The sequence below is a fragment of the Anser brachyrhynchus genome (assembly GCF_964034855.1).
Source record: "Anser brachyrhynchus genome assembly, chromosome: 8".
Lineage (NCBI taxonomy): Eukaryota > Metazoa > Chordata > Aves > Anseriformes > Anatidae > Anser > Anser brachyrhynchus.
The window spans coordinates 26630605-26658018 of record NC_137702.1 but is presented as its reverse complement, the minus strand read 5'-3'; the positions used below and the strand labels follow the sequence as shown (position 1 = coordinate 26658018).

The 27414-nt window shown below is 37.3% G+C and overlaps 1 long non-coding RNA gene across 1 annotated transcript in view; it reads right to left on the bottom strand.

Annotated features, from left to right (window-relative positions):
- The window catches only part of LOC308198768, a 59457-nt gene that overhangs the window by 22508 nt on the left and 9535 nt on the right, over positions 1–27414 (bottom strand). The window contains exons 4-14 of the long non-coding RNA XR_013954194.1: positions 24455–24536; positions 20634–20766; positions 18501–18629; positions 17715–18020; positions 17005–17113; positions 14110–14233; positions 11859–11961; positions 6883–7095; positions 4816–4977; positions 4317–4681; positions 2560–2636 (exon numbers count right to left, since the gene is read on the bottom strand). This is a non-coding gene — a long non-coding RNA (uncharacterized lncRNA). The remainder of the gene's footprint in view (positions 1–2559; positions 2637–4316; positions 4682–4815; positions 4978–6882; positions 7096–11858; positions 11962–14109; positions 14234–17004; positions 17114–17714; positions 18021–18500; positions 18630–20633; positions 20767–24454; positions 24537–27414) is intronic.

Sequence of the window (27414 nt, the reverse complement as noted above, 5' to 3'; positions counted from 1 at the left end):
TAAGTAAATCCAAAGAGAGAGTCTCATAAATTCCTAGAGAGATCTTGGTATCATAAAAATAGATATGACAACACTCAAAATTTGTCCTCTGTCTTGACACAGAGGAATCACAATCAGTTTTGGTGCAGTTCCTCAACAGGAGATACTTCTCAATGTGCTTTTGAGCAGTCTGCATCCTCCTTTTCTCATGACAACTTGTCACTGATCCTTCTGCCAGCTTCCACTGATAGTGAGATACCACAGCTGGGCAATAGCACATGCCAAATAACAGATGTGGGAGAGAAAAAGAGCAAGGTGTGTTTTCATGCTTCCCTGTCTACTTCACTGCATCTCCTCCTTTACATCATCATTTGTGAAGATGCTTCTGTAGAACTGCCTCGGGAGGATGCAGGGCACAGGCAAGTATTTTTAGAGAAAAATCCTGACATTTGAATAGGATTCTCTAAAAACTGCTCTAGGAGCTAATGTATTTAGGAATTAATCTGGTTTGTGTATATATATATATTTTTTTGATCTAGCTATTAAAGAGCTACATCAAGAGTAATATTCGCTATTGCATTCTACAGGAGTCTTTGCTCGAACTTGTCCTGTTCTGCTTCCTGCCCATCATAATCACATCGTTTCTCCTGCAACCTGAGCCCTTCTCAGTTCTGGAAACTGGTTGAGATTCACCCAATACTGCTTCCCAACAGAAAGCGATTTCCTGTCTCAAATGACTAAACTGTTGCATTTAGAAGAGAAGAAATTTAATTTCACTGTCATCCTCTGAGCTAGCAAGATGATTCATCGGTTTGCATACGTACTGAAGGCTGCCAGTGAGGAGCATGCTTTGGTAAGAGGCACTAAAAAGGGTGATGATTTCATTTGGCAGCACCTAGTACTGACTGTTTACACTGGCACTTACCCATTTAGGCAGCTATGTAGACTAGGCAACTTAAGAAACAGGCATGAAATTATTACTTCAAATTGTCTTCAAAGACTTGTCTTGATTTATGATTGTCTTAGAATACATAAACACATTTTACCACAATGATTTTACCCATTTCAAGGGATACCCAATACACAAGGGATTTTTTTCCTTCGTATGGCTGTAAAAACAAAACCACCGTGGCTCTTGCCAAACTTGCTCAAAGTTTACATGGATTTGGTTGGACAAATGTGGTGGAGAACTATATCCAATGTTTTGAGTCCTGGCCCATTCACCTCCTTATATCTCAGGAGTGCCTCTTCCAAATTTTAATGCAGATTTCTGACTGAAGTTTGTTTTTGTTTGAATTACAATATTTAAAAATTAGGCTATATGAAATAGGATGTCATTTTGGCTCTGTAAAATGCAGCTCTTCCTGATTTTTTTTTTCCTAATTGGAAACAGTAGCCAGTGATTTCTGCTTTGCTTTTCTTGGATGATGCTGTTTCAGGGTTATCCATTACCTGTAGGAGCAGTTGTTCCTCACATGCTATTGAAATAGATCATCCTGTGATGGAGGTGGAGGTGATGTAATATCATACTCATGGCATCTGGTAGAGTGGCAAAAAACCACGGGGCTCATCCTGTCTAACGACCAACTTCACTAAATTTCTGTGTGGCGGGTACCTGACTGAAATCACTGGGGTGCTCTGCTGGACTTTGTGATGAATTATGATGCGTGTTATTTTCAAGAATTATACAGTAACAGAGAAATTCGTGTTTCCCCTTAAGTCTCAAAGTGATACAGGAGGAGAAGGGAAAATAACTTTTTCCCAACAATTAAAACATATTTCAAAGATTATGTTATTGTGCATATTTATAAACAAGTACAATTATTATTTTTTTTCAGTGTCTTTGGAAACAATCACAACATAAATAATTGTCTGGAAGGAAAGATTGCAGACAGTAAGCTAGGACGTTTGCTTGGTTGTTTTTGGCACTCCTGATATTTCAATGTGGGCTTCCCGGCCTGTTGGTAGGTGCGGGACTCCTGCCGGGCGGTGTCAGCAGTGCCACCGGCTGTTCCTGCAGCGGGTCATCCCGGCTGCCTTGTGCCTCTGCTGCCCCAGGAGATGGACCCGAGGCCGGGGCGGGCTGCGGAACCCCCCGGCGGTGCGGAGACCCCCGCGGCAGGAGCGGGCTCGTTCAGCCCCCCCCGAGCCCAGCAGAGGGCGCTGCAACACCGCGCCTGCAGCCGCGCCCGGCACGCATCTGTGGTTTTTATTATTATTTTTTTTAGTCAAATGAATCTTCATTCTTGCATTTTGTACACATTTGTGGCTGAAGATGGACTGTCCAAAAAGACTGTCCAAAAAAAGGCTGTGCATTTCAGCAGTTTAAATCTTTTTGTGCCTTTCCCCTCAATTTTTTCCCCCTTCAGCTGAGAACTTTTCTCTTGCTCAACTTCAGGGCCGCACTGGGCAGAAGGCGTAAGCAGCTCCCCAGGCATACAGGCTACGAGGGGCACACATTATCCAGCTCCTTCTACTTTCTGGGTCATGCCCAAAGCTTGGAACCTAGAACAGCTATTTCTAAAACCTCTTCTTGCAATATCTCCACCTGCAGAGAGGAAAGTAAATTTGGTTTATTACCTGGTGCTTCTTCCTCTGCGGATGTGTTTCATATTGCGTCATCTCCAGTGCTCCTCTGAACTTTGTTTCATAAGTACCTATGTAAAAACAAACAACAAACAAACTGCACATGCAGAAACCCTTGGGTGCATTTATATTATTTCTCTACTCTTGGATTCCTTAATATGAAATAAACTGAATCAACCATTTCGTTTTACCTTTCTATGCTTAAAACAATAATGAAATATGACAGTTTATGGCTTTTCTCCTCTGGATGGCAGTAACTCCTGCTTAAACGTTCATGACCCATGACTGCAATATCCCACAGCAAGGGATTTCCTTTTCTTTGTCAGTGTACGATCCAAAAGAAACATTTAAGTTCATCCGTTCCATTTTTTTTTTTTTTAATCTAAATTTGAAAGCTAAGTAAGCTTTTAGATCAGGAATCTGTTTAATGTAAAAATCAAATTGCATGAGCTCAATGTATGAAAACAGAACAGGAATCAGAAGAAAGGAATTGATGCTAGGTATTTCTAGCTATTTGTATCCAAATACACATTTCATAAAAATTAACAAATGTTCCTGAGAAAATCAAATCCCTTGGCATTAGACAATGAAGCAATACAAAAGATAGAAAAATGTACTGGTCTGAGAGTGTGCTGTAACACCTGCCACTTTAAAATGTTCTCATTGTAACAGGGAACATCTGGATTTCTGAACTGCTCATCGCAACGTGAAATTTTGAAACAGAAAATACATACAGTAAAGGTAATTTCCAAACACCCACTGAGCAGACACATAAGTTAGTTTAAACAAGAGAGACGAGGGAATTTAAGCCCTTGTCCCTCCACAGCTGACCAAATAACAGTTTTTCAGTACTGGAGTGACGTTTACGTGTAGGACTGGGGTCTAGGACTAGCTGCATTGCCTCGTAGGGCTGGTAAAAGAGATGCAGTTCAGAGCAACAATTCCCAAAGATGAGAGCCTGTATTTATATGACCGAGCCCACACTCCAGGCAGGACCGAAGTCCCTTGACATCCTCCCACTGACACTGAGTGGCTGAGGTCTGACCTTCAGCCAGCCAGCCTGATTTCTGAGGCTCTCCAGCTGCCGGCTCAGCAACAGCCACCGGTGCGGCACCGCAGTGGCGTGAGCTCTGCTTTCTGAAGTCATGGAGGTGCGTTGGAATTGTTCTGCTCCCAGCCAAATTCTGCTTTGGCTTTGCTTTGAACTTCTGCCTCAGCAGCTGGCTTCATCAATGCTACATCACTTTATCATGCTTTGTATCCTAATGTACATAGCTATAGCAGGGAAAAAGTATTTGACCCTACATGAGCATTCAGTTCTTGGCCTGTAGGCCGAGATGGGCCATGGGGGTCTAAGAGTGTTTTTGAGAGGTGGGTGTTTATCTAACATGAGCAAAACTTTACCATCTCTTTTTAATACCTTATCTGTTTTCCAATAGAGAAAAAGCCTGGTTTGTAGAACTGAGAAAAACCTTACTAACCCCACCTTTTCAGTGGAAAAAAATAGAAAATTTTGCAAGTTTTTTATTTTTTCTAGAATCAAAGCACTGTTTACATTCCCCCCCCCCCCCCCCCCCCCAAATTGCTAGTGCTCAGAAAAGCCACTTATTTATACCAATGTGTTTCTACTACTACTGTCCTGATATTCAATAACACAGTAAGGTTTTGTCCATTCAGATATTCTTCTTACATCTCAAAGAGGGAAGCAAAACAGTTTTGTGTAAACAAGCCTGTCCCATAAAGGGTCCTACCTAAGAATTGGAAGTCCTCTGCGGTAACAGAAACATCAGCTCAGCACTGAAACAATCTCCTTCAGGAAAGCACAGTGTCTCCTGGGATTCTTTAATATGTAAGGGAGCAAATTTTGTTACTGTCCTCCTGGAAAAAGAATGGCACCTACTTGCTGACATGAATCCAGCTCCAGAGTGTGGAAGGCAACAGAGAATCAGCAGCATACCAACTCGGCCCTCTCCTGCCTGATGGTCCAAGGTAATTTGCATTGGCAGCATAGCAGAGGTGCTCAGTAGGCTTTAAAGACTGGAGATATCACTGGGAGATAAACTGCAAATAAATCCAAGCTACTGCCCTGGCCTATTTTTTTGGAATGCCAGAAAATCTGAAAAATAACAACATGGGTGCAACTAAGAAGGTAATATTAAAGCTTGCCACAAAGCTGAACTTTCAGCCTTTCAAGAGATGAATAAAGGTAAATAAATCATCTGTTACAGCAGTTTTACTGCAGGTCCATACCTTTGAGATTCCCTGATCTGCCACAAAATTTTCTCTGAAGACTTCATTAAGTTCTGGTCCTGGCACCAGTTTGTCAGCAAATGACAAAGCACTCTGAGACACCTTCCCCAAAGGTTCCTCTAAAGCACATTTGTGAATGCCCATTACTGTTCATACTGACTTCTGAGCTCAGAAAAGCAAAGAAACAAACAAACAAAACAACAAAAAAAATCCAAGTAAAGAGAAAATATATGAATGTTGGCATATAGAAGTTCTTTCCTGTCCTATCAAACATAGCTCCCTCTCCCCACTTCATAGCATTAGTTTGCCTCCCTTCATTCTGGTAGCAGGTGAAAAAATGACAGACATAAGTACAAAATATTAAATGGATGAAATGGTCACCTGCAGATTTATTTTTACGGTATAATTTTCTAGGTATATGATTTGTCCGAAGCGTGAGAAGGAGGTTTCTGTCATATAAGACATAGCTGGGCTACGTAAATCTCTCAGAAAATGTAATTTGCCTTATGAGTAATCTGAACAGCATTCTGTACAGTCTCTTTTTTGAAAAAAATGCGATTCATTAATATCTTTCCCTTAACTCCAGTGTCTGTACCCATTTCCTAGATGGTGATATGTACTTGTGGCATGTCAGAAGTACAGAGAGAACACATGCAACAATACATAAGTTTTAAAATTGTATTTTTCATCTTCCTGAAACACTAAAATGGAGGCCAGTGGAAAACAAAACGCTTTCCTGCAGGGTGCCACTGTGACAGCCGAGGTCAGGAGAAGAGAAGGCATGCAATACGTTTCAGGCTGACGTCCAAAGTCGAGAAATTTCAGGTTTATTGTGAGGACAGAAGAGCACTGTGCACTTGAATTTCTATCTGTTGGCACTATAACTAGAGCCATCTAGTCAGAAGGTTAGGTTGTAACTAGAGCTCAGTTTGAAAGGAGATTTCAAACAGACTGCAAATTCCTTTTATTACAAACTCCTAAATTAAGTGAGATTATCTGAAAGATAGGTTTATTTTTGAATCCTGAGTCACTCTTTAAATTATGAGTTATGGGATATGGTCATTTTGAATTATAATTTAGAAAAATATGTATGGGATTTGTGCTAGCAGACCTAATGTCAGAAGTTACAGAATTGCCAGTAGTTTGTCCAGAAAAACACTCACTCTTGACTTGTTTTAAAATAAAGAAAAATAATTCAAAAATCTGCTTGGGACAGCAGTCCTGTCTCCCAGACTGGAGATGTTTTGCACCCCTAGAACAGAACTTAACTGCAAGATGACTTGTTCTCTGTCTAAGAAACGCGATGTTTCTTTGAAATATTTCCTCCTACTTCCCCAAACTAATTAGCAAGAACAGAAGTCCAGAGCCTTACAACAAGGCATCAGCTTTCTTGCTTTCTAATGCAAATACAGTGGTAGTGGAGCCTTACAGCACAGTCTTCTTGCTTGGAAGGAGGGTAGGCTTTCCCCTTCAGTGCTAGAATAATATGCTTTCTGCTAAGTGCCACATGTGTTATTGAGTTCTCTGCAATGTTATATGAAAAGACAATACAAATAATATTCATCACTGTTACTACTACTTTCAGGTTTGTTTCATCTGAGCAAGGTCTCTTGTTGGCTTATCTTTATGTGCAACATCAACATGCTGATTCTACCTTCAGGAATCAAAGAAAAGAAGTTCATCTGCTTGGGATATGCACTTGTTTTTAAAAGAGTTATTTCTTAAAAAAAAAACAAAAACCAAAGACTATGGGTTGCTGGTTGCTGGAGTTTCCCAAGGCAGACTTGTCATTGTTGATAATGCATTAATCACAATACATCAGCATGCCACAGAAAGAGATTTTCCAGGGTTGACTATGCCTTTTGTATAGCACTAAGCAAGAATGACTAAGGCATAAAAGGGCATACTGTAGTAAGGCACTTTTGTGAGTGAGGAGTGCAAGGACAGAGAAGACACACGTAAAACTAACAACTTCTGCAAGCCATGAAGAAGTTAGCAAGAAAAGAAGTATAAAGGGGAAAGCAATTAGAGGCATGTGCAGAGAACAGGCATGCATCCAAAAATCACCTGTAAACAAGGCTGGGAAAAGTCTGAAGGATCCAGAAGAAAGAAACCGTTTTTCATGTGATCTGCAGAGATCTGCTTAGTTCAACGTCCATGGGCTCCCTCATGCTGAAGCTGCTGAATCTGAAGAATTTATTGCAGAACAATCTGAGCAGTATCTTGAATCTTGAAACTCAGTTTCACACAATTAAACCACAGCACCTCAATGGTCAAGGGCTATAAGCAAAAAGAAAGGACAGAGTCAATTTGCAAGAAGTATATGTCCTGTGGTAGAAGTTCACCTTGTATTTAAACTCATTTGCAAACTGGTTTCTTTGCAAATCAGTAGTATACAATATTTCCCTCTGCTCCTAGCTTCCCCACTTATACTGTATGTACCTACATTATCTATCTGGTTTGATTTCCTTTGCTCTGCCTCCTACTGTATTCTGTATGTTAAGGTCCCAAAGGAGCCTTCAAATTTACAAAACAGTCCCTGATATAGTTGAGTTGTAGTGCTACTTTTCTGTGAAACTCTAATTCATAAGTTTTTTATGACATTTCAGTTTTTTATGCACCCTCAAAGACCCCTCCTCCTCAGGTGGGTGTACATACTGGCGTGTTCTGAATTGCACCCAGTTGATCAAGGTCTCAAGAAGCCATTTCAAAGGTCAAAAATTGCCAAGGTATATAGTTCTTGGCTAAGGGGACTGCCAAGTCTTTGCTTCAGTAACCATTCAATCTAAGGGGGTAAGGGCTGCTTTAGCAATCTAATGTCATCCATCAACTGCCTTTTAAGACGTATCTGAGAGCTAATCTGCATTCTACAAAGCAGCTGCAAAAAAGGACCAGTGGTGCTAAATCACAGATCAACAAGCCATTAGTATATCCGGCACACACTTTTCTTAGATTTTATCCAAGATTAAAGGTGTTGGTTTTTTTTGTTTTTTTTTGGTCATCTTTGTTGGCAGTACAGAAGAAAGAATGTCATTTTGCATGAGTTACAGAAATACTCCCTTTTGACTGATGGGAGTTGTTTGCTTTAAGCAAACTACATAAGATTTACATAATAAGAATTAATACAGGAGGTTTTTTTTAATCAAAAGTAAAAGATTGTTTTTGATTTCACATCCTTAAATAGCATTAAGCCAAACTGTCTGATGGCTAATGAATAATAATAATAGGAATAAATATGCCTTGTGTGTGATCCCCTGCTGAAACCTCGGATAAGTTATACCATTCGGGAAGAGACAATTGCAGTTGAACATTATGCACAAGACTTATCCCCACTTCACTTCTGATCTGGCCTATTTTCCTGCATTCTCATCCTCAGAATCTAGATAACGTGGTTCATTGAAGATAACACCTGAAAGATCTTCCAAAGAGTGCACATCTGTGCATGCAAAACAAAGCAGCTCAAAGCCCTCTTTCTTGCTCACATCACCAGAACAGACACAGAGGGAAAAAAACCTCTCTATGACCTGGCGTTTCCTTTGCTGCATCTGTGTGTCGGTGTGTGATTGGCATGAATAGCAGGAGGGGACATAGCATGGCTTTCAAGCTTTACAACTTAGCTCTAGACAGGCTGCCTCCAACAGGTAAGTGAAATGAAGGAAGAATGGGCCTCTTTTTATATTGATAAATCCAGCCTACTAGTGAGCATTCTTGAAAGTGTGCAAAGTTCTGTTAAGAGTTTTATCAAGCATGTATTACATCAACTGGCTGCTACACCAGCCCTCTAATCAGCTGTTTTTCCTAGCAACAGTACCTAGACAATAAGCTTACGTCTATTGAAGAAGCACTTCACTGTCAGTGAAGATGTTGTTACAGTAAATCATGCTTGAGACCAGGTGTACAACCAGAAGGACAGCCAGGCCCGCAGGTTTAAATATGCTCAGATGCTGGGGGAACTGAGAATCTTTTAAAAATTGTCAGTTCTGCATATCTGAGAGTCCCTCCTTGTGAGGAAGAAAATGTATTTAATAAGTTAGTGGGGGAGTCAACAGAAATAACTGTTAATAATTAAACACAAGCCTGTGAGAAATGCCCTTTCCAGATGCTCTTTTTTAATACAACATGGGTTTGTAATTAAGTTTTAACAAGGTTTCTTCAGCTCTATAAGGGCTTTGCATAAAAGCTTTTGTGGAAATGCAGAGGAAAGAACTCCTGATCTAGAAAAGAGAAAAAGGCTGATGAATATAGTTTCTTTTGTTACACTGCGACTGTTTTCAATTTCTTGGATTAAACCAGGACAGACTGTGAGAGACTCCAAAGATCTGAGCATACTGAGAGACTTTGAGCATTCAGTTTTTCATCACTAGCAATATTAAAATCCCTGCATAAGATTATTCTTTGTCTTGTACTTATATAACTAAGGACTAATTCTAGTTAGGAAATGCAGTAGCTTAATTTAAAGGGAATTATTTCTGACCATTGAAAATGGTAACAGAACGTGTCTCACACTGAAAATAAAAGCCAGGCCATAATCTGCTCTGCCCGGAGAACAGTAACGTATGTTGCAATCCATATCTATGCACCTCATCTGAAAGAAATCTGATGAGTTTTCCTGAGGCTATGCTGGGATAATTGTATCTTTGTCCATTATAAATTCACTTATATTTTTATAAGCAAAGCAAGGGTCCCATTGGCACTATTAGAAATAATCCCTTAAGAGTTTTCCAAAGATATGTCTTGCTTAACTTCAACAGGGAGTTAACTAAACACTCTACAGAAATTTTATTTTTCCTCATAAGCAACAATAGATCCCTGTAAATGTAAAGCTAGTCATACACAATCAAATACACTGGCATAGAAGTAGTCATGCTCTCACTCCTATAAAAAGTAAATAAATGGTGCCAATAAAGACATGCCAACATGTAAGAATAAACCTTTTGTTTTAAAGCGTATATAACTAAAGAACGTTTTATAAGCTTTTAAAAACTCATTAAGACTCAGGCCTTGGCTGTTTGGAAAGCTTTCTCAGTGACTGGATCACCAGAAGACTGTTTGGGGTGAATTCTGCATTTTCATGTATAGAGGCCACAGAGCAAGAAAAAAGCTCAGTTTAATTGAAACTGGGTTCTATACTCATTAAGTTGTCATAGAGAATAGAAATAAATTGTCCTTGCCTGTCCTTTCCATGCAACCCTATCCGCTGTAGCTACAACCAGGGAAGAGTAGTTTTTCCATTTACACCCTGAGCTTCTTTCTGCTGTCTTGGGCTCACTCCAGGGGTGCAGGGAACTTTCACAAGTTTCCTGAAGTACTGCTTACTGACTTCTTACAAATTTATACAGAGAATGTAATGGCTAATGCATCTGTGGTTATCTGCCAAACTAATGAGTATTTTTTCACCTAAAAAGTATTAAAATGTTTTATTACAACAGAAAGCTGTCATATAAAATTCACGACAGCTATTAAAGTGGAAGTGTCATAGGAATTACCATATAGGAACAGCTCAGTACTCCATCTAAAGTGATATCCTCTCTCCCAGTGCAATCAGCCACAAACATCTCAAAGAGCGGGCAGGCAGTAATTAGGACATGGGCTAAAAAACAAGCAACAATATTTGGATCCACATACAAATTTTCCCAGAGAGCACTGGAGTACATATTTCAGCGCAATCTTTGTGTTCTTAACACTAAAGAAGGTGCAGTCATGCACAGAGGAGATCTCCTAGCTTACATACTCATGCACAAACATTTTCTACACTTTTACAGTTAGGCAAACTTTGTAAGGTAATTAAGGGCTTGGGGATCGCTCCTTTACTGTACAGTGAACTTGCATGTAATACGTCCCAGTCATTACAAGTAACTGAGATGTCTAAACTGCAATGGTGCTTACAGCTGGGCTTGTTCTAGGAGATAACTGTGTTACAGAAGCAGCCCTGCCCTTTTTCTAAAGACTTTCAACCTGGCAAAGCTGAGATGTTGCATGAGACAAGACAAAGACTAACATCATCACTTGCAAATAATGACACAGGATAGAAAGGTGCTTCTGCACCTTAAATTTAACTGAAATAAATGCAAGTTTAAGCTGCCACTCCTACAGTTAGACTCTTACATGCTTCTTCCAAGGTGCCTGTTTGTACCAAGTATAAATGTACAATACCATGATTTAATTCTGAAACTGATTTACAAATAATAAAAAAAATCGCATCAGTCAAATTTGTACCCTTTCATTTAGTATCAGTAAAAGTGCATATACCATGCAATACCTAGATGGATTTGCCAAGCCATCTGAAGGATGTTTACTAGTATAAAAAGGTGAGTGTATTGCCTTTGGTAGACAGTTCACTACTTTATGAGTTAAGCAACAGTTGTTTCAGAAAATCAAACAAAACCCATGACTGCTTCCTTCATTTTCTGACCATCTGCATCCCTTTGGAATATTCACATAAAAATGACATATTTGAAAAGTTTTTTTTTTTTTTTCAGAAACATTTAATTCTCATTCACAGTTTACTGTGAACAAAAACTTCAACACTTCTAAGAAATTATAAAAGAAAGTGATGAGCACATAAGATTCTTGCTACATCTGTTATGGAGCAGAAAAAAACAACACAAAATCCTAGAAGCCTGGGGAGAGGAACAGAAAAACTGGAGGAAAGGGCTGTATCCCAGGGACAGGTACCTGTGTGACTGTGTGGCACAAGCTCTTACTCCAATAAAGCTCAGAGTACTTTATAATGAGACAGTAAATGAAGCACAGGCTATACCTTCCTAGTAAGAAAATTTCAGAAAACTCCATTGAATATTTTCCTTCTGAAGGACTTTTTTTTTTTCAGGTTGTCTAGTCAAGGAGAATGATCTAAGCTAATATGTCTCACTACCACTAAATGAGCATAACATGTTGCTAAACCTTCAGTGCATTAATAGTATCTGGTATCCAACTGATACAAGGCAACTCATATTTCTAAGATGACAGAACCCTGTGGCTCAGTTGTGAGATTCCAGATTAAAAGATTTACAGACCATATAATAATTATAATACACTCTTACCTAGATTCCAGGACTTCCTTCATGGTTTCAGTGATAGCATTTCTCTCCCTGGTATTAACTGACAGTAGGTTCATTGTTTGGCGCTGTGAAATTTCTTGTTGTCCTATTTAGCAAAGACGTATTTTAGATAGTTTAGTAAACAGTAATATACAGTTGCTGTATTGGCAAGGGATATGTGGATTTGTTCATCTAAGTTTTGTAGGGTGGTTATATATAATGGTGTCTGACAAACGGAGCTGTGGAATCCATGGCTTTTGGGCTCTGGAACACTCTTTTCTTCCTGGGCATTCTTTGCAGTGCTAAAGTCTGATAACATGTAGTTGCATGTTAATCCACCTCGTCAGCATTTCTGAAATAATCTAGCCCAGTTGTTTTTGACCTTTTTCAATTTGCAAGCCTCTAAATGTTTTCCAGTGAAATTATGAACCCTCTCTGCACTCTGAATTTAAGCTAATGGGTAATAAATAGTCTTACATTCCTTAGTTACTTTTCAGGGATTGCTTGGAAATGGTCCCTTGCAGTGGTTGCAAGCCAGGGGTTGAAAGCCACTTGTAATTTATGGCCAAAGTCACAACTAGATTAACTTGGCATAATTCCACTGATTTCAAAGGAAAATCTTTTGATGGTGTCAGTTAGAATAATGCCCAGTTTACTGGACATTAGCTGAGGAACTTCCCTTGGTTTTAGTCCTCATCTGTAGCTTTTACTGCAAATAAGACTGAGCTCCATTTCAATGTAATTATACCTCCTTTGGGAAATATTCCTTCCTTACTACCCAGACCAGAACACATCAAAAAGCCCAAGAGGAATCTTAAAAAAATTTACATAGGAAAGGTCATCAGACAATTCTTAAAATTTTAGTTAATGCTTGTTCTTAGCTATGTCCTAGATGTCTAATTTTTAAGATGACTTCAATCTGCTAACACCTTTTGCTTCAGTGGTGCAGTGTAACATACATACAACTCTATATCGGCTATACACTTAATAATATGATTTTTGCTTGGATTTCAAGTAGTTCTACTGTTGAAGTCTTGAGGTCTACTTTTAAGGTCATGGTATCAATGTCTCTGAATTGAGTTACATCAATTTACACCAGATGATCCTATGCCCAATTAAATTAAGATGCTCGAGGTTCTTCATAAGTGCAAAGAAAATAATGTTGCTGCTTCTTCTGTAAGGGAAAAGCTCAAATATGAAGGTGGGTATTAAGAAAAGTAACAATTAGGTCTGAAATGCTAATAACTGGATATCTTTTCTGAAGATAGTTAAAAGTATTTACATTTTAAAAGACAAGAAAATCTCTGAAAAATTAGAGAAAAATGGAAAATTGTCCTTTATGCTGTTACTGCCTAGCTCACTTTGCAGCTCCACCACATGACAACGAATAACTAAAGAAAACTATTATTATGCAAACCACTCTAGCACAAAAGGGTATTACATATCTGGTACAAAAGGGGATTTCTTTAAAAAGCACAGCACATTCAGTGTTTAGGGTTTGCAGTTGAAATTCATGGCCTTGCTTGCCAATATTATCATGCAGCTGGGTATTATGCTATTGCTTTACTCTGAGGGGAAAAAATCACAATAAAGATATTCAAATGGATTCATATTAAACTGTTGTATTCTCTTATGTTGCAATATCAGTTTTTATTGATTTCTGGCATCTCTTCTCTAGCGCAAAGGTCACAATAAACACTAGCCATAGAGACTTCGATTGCAAAGAGAAAATGCCAAAAATGCACATCTTTTGATTTAAAAATTATCATTGGAAAACAGTGTTAGGCATTATTATTAGAGAAGGCTTCTGACAATATCTTAAATTGGTGCTCTAAATAAAAAACAGGGTTAAATATTTTAATTTTTTTTTTTAATCTTTCCAGAAATTATCTCCTATTTAAATTAAAGCAAAATCAGCTGACCATAAACTTTCCTGGTAAGTAAAAGATTAAATGTAGCCTCTCAGAAATCATAAGATCTTTATGACACAAATATTTGAACATGAATTCGGAGAAGTAATATGTCTTTTCAGGGTTAAGTGCTTCCTGCTTCTTCTGTATACAGTCTTAGTCTCATGACTATTTTGAACCACCTTACTAAGCATCAATGATTTTTCTTATATTCTTTTTAATGAATGTTTTGTAAAATTCCATATCAAGTCACTCGGTACAAGTCAAACAATTTAAGAGGAACAGCTTAAACTTTTTTTCATTTGCTTATGCCATTTTCCTCTCCTTGGCTCTTAGATACATACATCTCTGGGCATCTTCAGCCTTGCTTGCAAGTCCGTCATGGTTTTGTGTTCTGTTTGTCCCTCTGTTGCCTGAGCATTGCCATCACAAGGCTGAATGATATGCACTCTGTGGTGATTTAATGTACTGAAAAACAAAGGAATGGCAAAAAAAATGAACGTTTTGGTTCTAAATTGTATGCATGTCATCAGTTATTTAAATTCACTACATGTGATTCTGATTTTCTGTCTTCTTACCTTTTCCTTCTAAGCAAATTATTAAAAAATATAGTTCCAAGCTTGTGTGTCAAACATAGATCAAAAATAAACCCCCACATTTTGTAGTTACCAGTGTGTCTGGTACTTATGCTCTCTACATCACTGCAGCCTGGTTAATCAAGATTCCTGCTTTCAGAAACCTAAGGAAACAAGTCTATGTGATCAGCAATACAGCTCTGTAGGTAATGTAATATTTCCTAAATTACTGTGTGCAGCAACAGGACACCATGACATAAGCCCTTTTAAAAGAGGTAGATCTTATTATCTTATTTTCTTCATTTTATTGACAGAAGATTTATTCACAGAAGCTTGGAGCAGTTCAAGGTAAAGCACCTCTTTGCAATGCCAAAGCTACTCTACCCTCATGTGGAAGGTTTGCACTGTTCTGATGATTTTGATGACTGACCATTGCACATAATGCAAACTTGTGACATTGGCAGTGCTGCGTAGAACCTCCTGCTAGGCTAGCTGGATAGTGTCCATATGCATTCCTGTATAAATTATCGTTTACTCATGCTTACATTTAAGTATGATACTTTTTTTTTTCTTTTTCTATTTTTAAAGAAATTGTCAAGCTTTCTGGAATAACCAGGAAAACAATACATAACAAATACAAAATGAAGAAAATGCACTAAACAAGATATATTAATTGCTGGTTGTAATTAATTAGTAATTATAAGCCCCCCTCACTCCCCATAGTCTCAACCGCTAGCAAATAATTTACTTTCATGAATTCAATAAAAGCAGGCAAATTTCAAAGTATATTAATCATTATTATTTTAATTGACAGATAAGATCATTGGTTGTGATTGCATCCAAAACTTTTATTTTTTAAACTAAGAAGGGACACAAGTAGGGTCCTGTTCTTAGACTGATAAGAGATCAGAAGCCTAACCAAAAACCTGTAGCCAATACACAAAATATTTAGTCTTTATTGTCTACATTTTGGTTTCAGGCTCTTCTCAGCTGAGAGTTGATCTGATTTAACTGGCTGCAACAGAGGGGAGCATTTATTGCTATGTTTTCTAGCATTCTTCAGTTCTAATGACAGGAAGCATGTCAGGCACTATGACAGAGTCCTGGCCATTTGCAAAACCCTCGTGTGATAGCTTTCTAAGGAATTAAGTCACAGAGGCTTAACAGCATTATGGTCCTGGATACCCCTGGTTAGAAACTAAGGGGGCTCCTTGTGCTGCGCTGGTAGAATTGTACTTCTGTCTAGTGCAGCATCATTCTGAGGCCAAATGCTCTTACTGCTCCCATTTAAGCTGTATCTGCCTTACACTTTTTGTCTCAAAATACCCTTCAAAATATTTCTTCAGATTGTCTAGGCTGTGTTATTAAAATGTCTTGCTTAATCTCTGTTAATCATCGTAAATTCTGCTGAAATGTAAGGGTCAGTTTTTACAAACTAGTATTTGTAATTACTGCCCCACCGTACTGTTCCACAAGCTGAAATTGACCATAAGCTTAAAACCAGGACACACAAGTGAACCGTGTAGTTTTTCCTTCAGTTAACCCATCAGCATGGCTTCAGAACAAGGTTTTAAAATAGCACTATCTAAAAAAATAATGATGTTATGAATCACCACTTCTTACAAGACCTTTTGAGGTTCTCCCTTTTCCTGTTTGTAAATCCTTAGTCTTTGCATTAAAATTTTATCAGACAGGAAAACAATAACAATTGATTTACATGGACAAAAGCAGCTTTTCTCAGTTTTCAGTCCAGCTTCCTCTGAGATCTCATTGACCTCCAAAGTTCAACTTCTTCCAAGAAAGTTTTCTTTGGGATTAATAGCCTTCAGCATCGAATCACTGTTGAGTGCTACAGCCATTTTCAGTGCTATAACTAAGGCCGTATCAGCATTTCCACATAAACTCTTATTTCCAGAGATTTATAGCTTGCCTACAAAAATATAGTTTTATGCTGAAACTTAGAAAAAAAAAAAAAAAAAGCTCAGTATGGGAGTGATTTTACTTTTTATTTTGGGAAATTTACACAAATCTGTGAGTGTTTTTAGACTGAAATTCAAAAGAGACCTTGACTTGCTATCTACATCCTATTGGTGCCTTGGAGAAATCCCAGCCTGGCTTTCTAAGATTACAGATCTACTGATAAATTATGTAAGGGCAATAAAAACTCCATAAAAGGAGTTTTTAAATGGTTATTCCCTATACTAAAGATTCCCGGATTGAATCTAGTCACTTATTCTCTAGAAGACATTTTAATCACTAGAAAATTCCAAGACTTTTTTGAAGATTTTAGCCAGCCATGCTAACGTGATACCAACAAAGTGCTCTGCAGTAAACAAAGAAGTCTGATGTTTCTGTTACATCCTCATGCTGACTAACTGAGCAGCATTCTGCCCCTTCTGCAGTTAGAAATGCTGATGGACTCAGGGATGAAGATGCTGTTGACTACACAGAAGAGGCCCAAGAAAAGCAGAGGTGAAGAGCTTGGGGAAACCGTGGCCTCCTGCCTTTTCAGGACCCGTGACAGTTCCCTGGTGGCCCCGGGGCTGAGCACCAGGACATCACTGTGGCAGAGAGGAGGAGGCAGGCACCTTTCTCTCCAGCATCATGAAATAAATCTTCATGAAAATTAGAGCCACTTACAGCAAGACAAGAAGAAATACTTACACAACTCTGCTCTGCACAAGCCCTTTCAGAAGAGATTTGGAGGCACCATCTGGAGGTGAAGATGACAGAGAGATTCCATGGAGTTTCCAGTTTCCTTTATAGGTAATTCCTGCAAAAAGGTGATTTAGTCCTGAGTCATTGCTACTAGGGATGAAAATACAAACATGACACAACACACAAACATGTTCAAGGCTACAGGCTACAAATTTAATTGCTTCAAAGAAAAACATACTCAGCTACGATGATGACCCAGTGCAATACAATGGTTCCCATGACTACTCATTTATTCCACAACAGAAATCTGAGCAAGCCAGAGACAATACCCTGTCCCCAAATCCCCCCAAACTGGTCAACAAAACTGAAAATGCCCAGGCAATCTTTTCTGACAAGTATGGGATAATTTCTAATGTATGTGTCCAGCTACAGGATCACTATTTCACTTCATGAATACAAATCATATATTTTCCTGTTGATCTCCTGCCATATGAAGGGAAAGGCTAAGTCACCCCTTGGACCACCCCCTTGTTTCAGAAATGTCAGTGACTATCACATTTGCTCGTACAATCCAGACAGATCACCCTTTAATTCATTCCATTGCTTTCAAGCAAAATATGTTGGCCCCCCAAAACAGCAAGGCAACATCCTTTGAAAATGAGGCACTGGTTACCATAAAGAACCAACACTCCTGCATCTGAGTAGGAGATACTAACCTTCTTATCTCTGGGAGTGATCCATTTGAATTTGATCCAGAAATCTTTTTTGAGAGCTGCTTGTTGTAACTAGACAAATACAGTCCAAACTCTGAAACTTCTTTTGAAAGCATAATGGCAGGGAAACTTCACAGATGGGATTAGAAGTAAGATAATGAGGTAGCTTTGCAGATGTCTAAAGGAGCTCTTTCCAAATGTAAGGAATGGCATAGGATAAAGCTTGAAACTGAGTGACTAAAAGTCTAAGAAGTAGATGGAGGAGGCTGGCATCATGGGCTAATCAGTGAAAGAAGTGATTTCTTGATCCTGAATGAGAGATGATAGGTAGGATGAGGTGAAGCTATGAATGGCTTTGAAAGGCAAGACAAGCTGCTTATATCAGATAGAAAAGGAGTGTTATATTTGACAGTCAAAGTGATGGGCTAGGAAAATGATCTCTGCAGTGCTATGTAGTATAAAATCATCCCAGCAAAACTGCATTTGTCAAAACCAGATGAATGAATATTGCAGTAATCAACTGAGCTTGGTGATAATTTACATATATATTAATTCATGCATAATAATCATCATATAGTAAATTCTATAACTCACTTCCATACAATTACTTTTAACAATTTTTGGAAACTTATGCTGAAGCATGTGCGGCATAGTGAAGTGGACATTTTGTTGGATATTTCTTATAAGATTCTTGTGCAACATTCTTGTAAAATTTCTAGTTTTCTAAAAGAAAAAAAATGTCAGTCAACATTTTTTTTTCCCATAAAGTCTTTCATTTAAATACAATACCTGAGGACAATGCTCATATCCACAGCATATTACATAATGACTTTGCTGGTGGTCTTGGTTTATTCCTCTCTGGTAGCAGAGAAGAGGTTGCCCATGACAACTTGGAGATGACTCTGGGAAGTCTGTATGCTGGATAACACAGAGATCAAGTCACTAGCATACCATCTCCTAGACATACAGATTTAACAGCACTTCTCCACTTTGTTTGGAACAGTATTAGGTTATAGTGGTCCTGGCTGTAATACACAAAAAAATCATTTTATTCCCTATTGTATTATATCTTTCACTTCCCCCGTACAGAGACTGACTGCTGCATGCACATTCTTCCAGGGCTTTTCCTATTAATAGACAACTTGGCTTCACACGCTGAAATGAAGGAACAAGGTTTCGAGTGCCTGCCTAATTTAAGCAGACCATATGTCATAAGTTATAGTATCCTGTAAGTAGAGAATGAAATAAAGCAAGATTGAGAGGAAAAATAGCTTCCTACCATTAGCTGGCCTCTCTGACTCAAATTTTCAAAGACATTTATTTAAGTGTGCTCAGAACTATTTACTTGTTCTATGTATCACGTGAAGTTATGCATATTTCTAATGCATTCTTAATGGGGGTGCTGTCTCAGGAGTAGAAATTCTGAGCAGTACTAGAGCACAACTAATGAGGTAATGATCCTGAATTTATTTTATTTATTTATTTATTTATTTTCCTGGAACTGCCTTTAACATTTTTTAGTGTGGCCAGCTTCACATTTTTCTGCTTTGGCTTTCCAGCTTGCAAGAACTGGAGTACAGTTGTTTACTATTTATTCAGTGTTCCATGACTGTAGGATAACGCTACAAAAGCTATTGCAAATTTTCTTTTGCTAATGTAAAATACACTATTGGATGAAGTTTTTTTTTAGCAAATTAAATTAATTATTATTGCTTAACCAGCCCATCTCTGCTGCACAGTTGAAAGAAATGTGCTCTTTCAGACTCTGAGTGGTTATATAATCAGCATTCCTCACAAATATTTGTCACATTAGGACTAGCAATCATATTTTCCTAGCAAATTGTCTAGTGCTGGGTGCAAACACAGTCAGAGAACTAGAAAATGTAAAAATCAGGATTTCCATTTACTTCCTCCCACTCATCTCACACATTTCTACTGTATTATTTCTTGTTTGCTTTGTCTTTCTCTAGATATCTCTTGAGAAGCAACATTGCCAGATCATATCTTTCATGTCAGGGAATGAATAAGAGCATGGTCAGCTGACAGGCATGCATGCTTGCATATTCTCAGGTTTTTAGGAAGTGTCATTCTGTACTTTCAGTATAAATCCAATTTTCATTACCTTTATGATCCAAATTGGCATTGTCAGAGGTTTATGTTGGTATGAAAAACAGAAAAGGAAGAAATTTTATAGCAAACCTAGCTAAAAACTTCATTGTTTTCTTATTAGTACTACTTGTGACCAAAGAGGAGAATGAAACATTTGTTGTCTCAAAGGGAAGAGAAAATCTTTGGGGAATAAAATCTTTGGAGAGAAAAATTTGTTGGGAATGAGGAGGAATTTTTTGTGCATATTTTAACCAGTCATCATCTGGCTGCCTTATGAATTTGTAATACTGCATATTGTCTGCAGTTTAGAAACTCAAAAATCAGAAATGAATAAAATTTAACAAATAAAAGCCACACATGGGAAAAAATATCTTCCCAATCAATTATTCACACTTGAAAATACTATAGTTAAACCTCACCTTTTTTTTTTCTACTTAATTTAATTAGTAACTTAGACTTGAAGGTGATGTCTAAAGCTAAAAGAAAACAGCAAATATGGGAATAGGGAAGTCTGATTTTAATCAACAGTTAAACTTATGCAATACAAAGATCTAAGATGTGGCACACTGTCCTTGGGAAAACAATCCATGGCTCCAGTCCTATAAACCTTTCTGTGCTTTATGCCTGTTTTAGGTCCATGAGGACCAAGTTCATATTTGTGTGTTACCCAAGAGAAGGGAAAAAAAATTGAAAAATCACCTTTGATTGTGTATTGGACAGACTGGTCATCCTGCTCTATTTCATGGTAATGCATTACTGCAATTATCTGTGAATTTCTAGCCTTTTGGAAACCCACTAAAAAGGTAGACTCACCTGATATTCCATGCAGAGTTTATGGGCCAGGAGTCTGCACTTTGCAGCCATGTTAATCTGCTGCCTAACTGTATAAGCTCATCTGCATCCATACAACAAAATCTGTGTGTTTGGGTCACGATGTCCTTCGTTTCTGCAAAAGAAAACCAGGTATTTTGGTATTTCAGTTTTAAAGCACTGAGAAAAAGACTTATTTTTTTTTTTTTTTAAATGCTTCCCCTTTTGCTTAGACTAGTGGAGATGTAATTTAAGGAACCATGTTGGCACATCTCATAGACAACATCTTGGAAGTTTCCTTAGAAGCCTAGCAAACAAGGGCCTGGAGTTGCACTGCTGAATTTGCTTCAGCTTGCTCAATGCAAAAGAGAAACTGAAAAGTCAGGCTTTCCCTGTGTTTCGTTTGAAGAAAGAATTGTGATTGTTGGCAGAGGAAGGAAGGAACTAGGACAAAACAAGGGAAGGAAGAAGTTGTTTTTTATTTTTCACCAGCCAGCTCCTTAATTTTTGCTGCCAAGAGCATAACTGTAATTTACAAGACAAACATAAATCTATTTAGATATTATTTAAATTTAACTTAGATTACAGAAAACGACATGTCATTTGGGATGAATTCTTTGAGTATATGAATTCTTTGAGTATATAAAGAAGGGAAAACGAAGAAAATACACATACGAGACAAAGGTCAATAGCAAATGTTTCCAGTCAAAAATAAAGTTTCTGTTCACATTTAATGTATTTTTAACACATTGCGTATTTGTTTGTTTTTAATATTATCTCTTATCACAGAGATATAGTCAGAGATCTAAATGTACTTAGGTGTTTCACACTATAAATATTTAAACAAGGTATCCTTGAAGCTCGACACTGAAGGAAGCCTCCCTGTTGTCCTCCTTGAATAACGTATATATATTTTGGACATAACTAGGACCAAAAAATGTAGAAACAAAATAATTATCTAGATAAATTAGTTAATTGCTGCAATTATTTAATGTAACATCTTTTAAGATTCATGATGATGGTATAAAGGTTGATGTTATGAGATAAGTTGTGAAGATCTTTCCTGCAGAAACATTACCGGAAAACATTACTCCAGCTATTATAGAGAGATTTTGAATATATTAATATTATTTACTAAAGCCCATCTGAAAGATAGGCAAAACCCATATTTTTGGGTGAGGACACCCTATTAAACCACATTTTGTAATGTGACACCCCATTACAAAAATTGGCCATTTAATTACTTGCCTTAAAAATGACCTATTTATCCAACCTTCACAGAAGAAATGAAAGAAAAAAAATGTTTACAAACATTAAAAAAAAGCATACTACCTTATTTTTTTGTTTGTTTATCACATTATAGCTACAACTCTGACCACAAAGAGAAACAAGAATTTAGACTTCAGTATAAACAGCCTCCAGAGTAACAGAGCACTTCATGAGATTCCAAGAATCACTTTTAAGCTGAAAGATGGAAAAAATCCATTTCTGCAAATTATGTACTTCATAGAGTAAGACTTCTATAACACATACTTTATGATAAGGACACAGTGTGGGAATACAGTTAAAGAAATCTGCAGCAAATTTAGTTAGACCAACAGTAAGGAGGCTATTTAATTCGGTTTACATTGATGTAATGCCTTACATTTATTGGAGGACTAATACCTTCCATACATTATGTTAAAATTAGACTTTCCATTCTTTTTACTACATACTTTATATATATATATACATGCTACATACTACATACTGATTCTAAAATAATTCTTTTCACTGCCATTAAGGAGCATGGGTGGAGTAATGGGACCATGCTTAGAAATATAATGTGAAAAATTTGTGAAAATAAAAAGCATGAACATAAGAGGATAAAGCAGTGTTTCAAATAAATTAAAAATCAAGCAGCCAGACTTTGTCTTTAAAAATTTTGGAGTTTTGTTAGATTAAATCCAACAGAATTATATATTCAACGAGATTTTGGATCAATGTGCATATTCAATATTTAAGCTAAAAAATTATTTATGATTATAAATGTAGTTCTAAACCTTATAAGAGTGTCATCATAAATGTTAAGATGTCTCATAACCAAAGTCCAAGTAGGAAAAAAATCATGTTATGCAAATGATACATATTAATTGGAGTCCTCATTTCAATTGCAAAATACCTCAGCTACAACTTCTTTGAATGGGGACTGAGGATGTGCAGCACTTCTCAGAAATTCCCCCTTAATCAGGACTAAAGAAACAGCTGCAAACATCCAAATAGGCTTCAGCTTGGTGATGTTTTATGATATTTCAATTTGGATCTTAAGTTTGACCAAATTTCATAATGAAATCATCTTCATTTTTTAAAATATGGAAATGACTATGATCATCAAGAGGTAAGACACTGATTTTATTTAGTTTGAGTTTCTATGGGAACTTTGCAGGTGCTCTCTTCCTAATGGATGCTGAAAGACAATGGGTGTTTAGTGTTGTGTTTCCTTCCTTCCTTCCTTCCTTCCTTCTTCCTTCCTTCCTTTCTCTTCCTTTCTTTCTTTTTCTTTCTTTCTTTTTCTTTCTTTCTTTCTTTCTTTCTTTCTTTCTTTTTTCTTTCTTTCTCTTTCTTTCTTTTTCTTTCTTTTCTTTTTTCTTTCTTCCTTCCTTCCTTTTTCTTTCTTTCTCTTTCTCTCTTTCTCTCTCTCTCTCTCTCTTCCTCTCTTCCTCTTTCTGTCTTTCTTTCTCTCTTTCTTTCTCTCTCTCTCTCTTTTTTTCTTCCAATATGATAACTGCATTTTAACGTAGTTGGAAAAGTGGTGATATCATTTCAGTGAGTGGTATTAAATGAGATTTTGAAGCAAGAATAAGCACTTCTACTTCTGTGGTGTTTCTTTCCAGATCCAAAGAGGACAATAAGCTCACAAAGTAGAAAGAGACTAATGGCAGCATTCATTTGGCTTACAGTCTGTCTGGAAAAAGGTCACCTAGCTGTGCGATCTGGGATTTAACTATGGAGTGTTTCCTTTTTTGTGGGAAAGAAACAGCCTTCCACAGTAAATAAATATATAAATAAATCATTTTCTCAAAATATTCAAGGATGCAAAATTCATAACAAAAATATTCAATGTTTTCTCTGATATTTTTTGGGCAAGTATCTCATGTGAAGCCAGGATCTGGCGCATGCCTTAAAAACTATACAGCCAAAAAAAATAGGAAAGGCAGCAATCTCTGAGAAACTTCCTTCCACTTTTCAGCTGGTGGGACTTGGAATCACCTAGGATGTCATAAAAGCTAGGTAGTCTCTGAGGAAAGCACCGTGAGGTGGAGAAAACAGTGTTACATTTTTGACATTTTCCTCCAAAAAGTTTCATATTTCAAATTATTATTTATAGTCCATTAAATTTGAAATAATTAATTTTTAGACAACAGTGTTTCCCAGCATAGCCATAAGCATCAGAGAAATGGTCTACTATTAGAAATGGCATTCTCTGCCTTTCAGAAGTTTACTGGTACCCACAAAAACTTGCAGTTCTGTAAATTTTCCTCAGCCACCATTGTCAAATGGAAAACCTTTGCCCCAATGTAGTCTGAGGTCTTAGTATCTGATATGGAAAGATTTTGAAGCTAACATTCAAGCTTTCAGTGACTCTGCCAGAGTCACTGTTTGTACAAATATGTAAAACCCCTAATTGTACAAAATATCAGTCTTTAATGGGAACACCAGTTCTTGTAATGCCTGTTGCATATCTTTCTCATTCCATTCAAAATCCAGACTTGCATTTCACCCTAAATCTGTCTAAGTGTATGGAAATGTCTGAATGCTCTTCTCTCTTGTACCCGGAAAAATACCTGTTGAAGGCTGAATTAAAAACTTCTTTTACTTCTAGTTGTATGAAATTTCGTCAGAAGCCTTCCCCTGCCGTACACAGACCTTTTGGGAGAGAGTTTAAACAATGAAAAGATAAAAAATGCTCACAACATACAAGTCATTGACAAGTACTTTTTAAATTCGCTAATAAGGGGAAAACTTTCAATGTGAGTTTCACAGGACTACATTTCAGTATTTTGAAGTAGTTGTCATTTAATGAATATGTGTTCAGGCCCAATCAGGCACACAGTCATGGTGGAATTACACTGCTTGATACCAGCTGCAAATGAAGGGGTGGATGGGCCAGTCATTTCCTACCTGGAGAACTGACTATCATCAAAAAAAAAGGGAATGAAAAGCAGCATACAGAATGCAGTAGACTAGCAAGCGGGGCCTGTGCTTCCACACTCTGCTCTTCCTTTAGAAGCAGTGAAATAGTAGCGTTTTAAGGACATTTCCTGAAAAGATATTTCCATTTAAATACACATAAGTGCCTACAAAATACGGACTTAAAATATCTTGAAAAATAATCATTAGTCTAATATTTGCTTATTTTTTGGAAGCTATAGGTGAATTCACTGTTGTGACATGTTTCCTCTGAACTCTCCTATATCTTTCACAGTAAACCATAGGAATTAAAAAAGCATTGCTGCACTTTCTGTAGGGGGCAGTCTGATCAAAGTTTTTATTTTGTTTTTTATTAGGAAAAATATTGGGAAAAACTATTTTGCCAAACCAACATGTAGAACATTAATGGTCAATGTCCAAAATGTTTTCAATGCTGGTTAACTAGAATTATTTTAAAATTTGTCTAGTGGAGTATTCAGAATGAGTCATGTAGAAATGAATATTGATGTTGCCTCTGACCTCAAACATTCATGGTCTTGCACAAGGTCACATAAGGAGACCATGGAAAGCTTCCACATAACTGACTTGATAATTTCTCTCCTTAGTTCAGCAAGCTGTATATGTGATATATACCACATGGTTTTCAGAGCATTCAGAATCACATTAAGTTCTCATAAAATTCATTTTGTAACTATTTAATTGTGAATGACGATAACTGAAAATATACAAGGAATGTTGGGGCAGGGAGACAAACTGCAAGGGATAGCATTTTGCTGCTGCTGCTGAGGTTATTTTTAAATCTGGCAACGATTCTGTCACCATTACAAACACTGTTTTTCCCAAAAAGATATTCTGAACACAGCATAAAATTCCAAAACCAAAGACTAAGAGTTTTAGAAAAATAAAATGCAAAAGCAGCTGCTTTGCTTCTTGAAATCTTTCTTGGATCTCCTAAAATTATTTTTTCTAGAGCTACTATGCTTCTGTGTGTTCCAGACATATTTAAAGTTTTCAAAATATTTCTTATGCAGATACAAATGCACATATTAAAGAATATGATTCAGACCAGAAGGAACGATGAGTCAGTCATATATGCAGCAACATAATGAACCAAATGACAGGAAAAAAGGAAATGGCAGATTAAGGATTCCTTAAAGCCTGAATAAGAAAAACTCAGATCACACCGAAAATTATGTTTCATACTGGGAGTTATTTAAAATGTGGCAAAGGAGGCAGAACCCAGAATAATGAAATTCCAGTACCCAAGAACCCTAGGCACCTCTGGAACTGTGTGCAGTGCTTAGCAAGAAAATGAGAACATTCAGGGCCCAGAACTTTTTTGCATTATAATGTCTTTCAAAGAGCAGACTGAAACAAAACTGTCCTGCTGCAGTGTGAATCTTCAAAAGTACATGACTTTGCCTAGAGTGGGAATAATAGAAGCACCAGCAGAAATAACATTTTTGGATCAACAGAACATTATGGAAAATATAATGAAAATTAGACTGGTAAGGAAAAATTAGATGAGGGTTGAAAAGGATAGAAAACCTATGTTAGCTTGGAGGACAAACAAGAAGGTCTTTACTTACTAGGTCCCATTATGAATTTGCTCGGTTAACTTTAGGCGAAAGCAACAAAAAAGCAAAAAACAAATGTTTTTCTGTTTGTTTGTTTTTTTTTTCCTTGAAAAAAAGAAAAAAGAAGGAAAAAAAAGAGAAAAAAAAAAAGAAAAAAGGAAAGGATCGGAGTGGAAGGGTTAGAAAAGGTGAGTTTGGGTGGTCTTCACTTGGCAGCCCCAAGGAATAGCTACACTCTATAGATAGTAGGGATTGAGGACAATTTTCTGATGTTCTCCCAAGAGTGGCAGCCACAGATCAGGGTGTAGCTGTGTCACTGCTCTCATCTTCTTCCCTCTACTGCAGCAGCAGCATCTCAGGGCTCTGCTGAGCTATGGATGGGCATGAAGCCTTCCCTCTCTCTTCCTAGAACATAACCTGGGAACTGTTATTATTCTCTGAACAACTGCTCCTTGCCTTCTCCAAGAGAAGTTTGTTATATGGGATAGAAACTAATTTTCTTGATAGAAGTCCTTTTACAGATGTGAAATGGATCCCCAGGGGGGAAAATAAAGGAGGGACCAAATCCTCTCTCTACAGAAGACCATAGCTAAGCTTCTACTCAGTTGGCTGCAAAAGGGTGAATTACAAATGGTGGGTTTCATGCAAAGCATTTTTATGGCTGGAGAAAATAACAAATAAATATTTAAAACAGTGTAAGATACTTCATTTCTATTTAAAATACTTCTGTTTTCATATAGTTTCATAAGGCCAGTGGCTATCTACTATCCAATTATATTGTGACTCTCATTTGTATTCGTTATACCCTGTATCCTGGTTGGGGGGGGTCTAACTATTAACCTCTACCTGCAAAATATTATGCAATTTATTTACACAAGTGAGATAGTTCTCCCAGCTCATAAAACCTATTAGCTATAATGGCTACATTAATTACTTACAAGAGTAAGACCAACTTGAGGCTTCATTTGGCATCAACTTTTCTTTTCTAGGAAGAATGTTGCCAGTTGCTGACCTGC